General features: G+C 37.7%; 1 non-coding gene across 1 annotated transcript; it reads right to left on the bottom strand.

Annotated features, from left to right (window-relative positions):
* Positions 1–953: 953 nt before the first annotated feature.
* On the bottom strand, positions 954–1,059 carry LOC127134090 (small nucleolar RNA R71). Its single transcript, XR_007807861.1, has one exon. It is a non-coding gene; the product is annotated as a small nucleolar RNA R71 (small nucleolar RNA).
* Positions 1,060–1,377: the final 318 nt, after the last annotated feature.

Here is a 1,377-nt window from a genome sequence, read left to right on the forward strand (position 1 = left end):
CTACTTTATCGCAAGACATGACCGGTGCAGTGTGAACGGTTGGTATAGATTAAAGATAAAGTCTGGTTCCAAAAAATCAAAAGTGACGATTCCTTTTTAATTAAATCTTTTTAAAGGAAGAAAACATTTCCCCATAGGTAGTTCTAATTAGAGATGATAAGAGTATTATTGATTGATGTGATCCGCGTTCCAATATTACATCTTTGGATTCATTTAAACATTATTATTTTCATTCTGTTTCGTTCCAAACATTCTTGATATTGCCTTAGATAAATATCGTAACAACAGTTAACGATAGATTGATGTTTTGTCTATGTGGGATCGATAATCTTTAACATTACTCTGACGTACTCTGTATACTTGAGGAAAACACTCATCAAGTATTTGGCGCCGTTTCCGGGGACCAATTACATCAAATTTCGTACCCTGTAGTTACACCGTCTAGAATAAGGATAAAACCTTACCGGTCAATACGAAGAACTCGCAGTACCGGAACTTTAGATGATCCAACAGAAGAACCATAAAGATACACATGCGCTCGACTTTTTTTTCGATGAATCAGAAGAGCAATGGCAGAAGAACAAAACCAAAAACCACTTAAAGACTTTTCTCTACCCTCTAATGAAGAACCTCATTCAAGTATTGTTAACCCTGCAATCACATCTAACAACTTTGAATTGAAACCCGTGTTGTTACAAATAGTGTAACAAAACCAGTTCACTGGTCTCCCAACTGAGAACCCGAACCAAAACTTAAAAGTTTTCATTCAACTAGCCGACACATTAAAAACCAATAATGCTTCCCCTGGGGCGATATATTTACGCTTATTTGTATTTTGCCTTAGAGATAGAGCAAGATTGTGGCTAGATTCCCTTCCAGCAAATTCTATCACTACTTGGCCAAACCTGAAGAAATTCTTCCTTGCTAGATATTTTCCACCAAGTAAGACTGTTGTCCTACGAAACCAAATAACCAGATTTACCCATAATGATGGTGAATCACTTTTTGACGCTTGGGAGAGATATAAAGAACTATTATGAGCTTGTCCACACCACGGTTTAGAACAATGGCTGATTATTCATACCTTTTATAAGGAACTTCTCTATAACACGAAGATAACCATTGACGATGCCGCCGGTGGCACACTGATGAATAAACCATACCCCGAAGCATGCACTCTCATTAAAGATATGGCACAAAACCATTACCAATGGGGGACGGAACGAACATCAGTAGAGAAGAAAGAAACAAAGGGAGGTATGCACGAAGTTAGTTGCCTAGACCATATGAAAGCCCAGATGAACACCCTAGCACAAAATTTGAAAGCTTAATTATTAACCCTACAACTAACATAGCTGTGATACAACTTGGATGCGA

This window comes from Lathyrus oleraceus, chromosome 3 (genome assembly GCF_024323335.1).
Source record: "Lathyrus oleraceus cultivar Zhongwan6 chromosome 3, CAAS_Psat_ZW6_1.0, whole genome shotgun sequence".
NCBI classification, from domain to species: domain Eukaryota; kingdom Viridiplantae; phylum Streptophyta; class Magnoliopsida; order Fabales; family Fabaceae; genus Lathyrus; species Lathyrus oleraceus.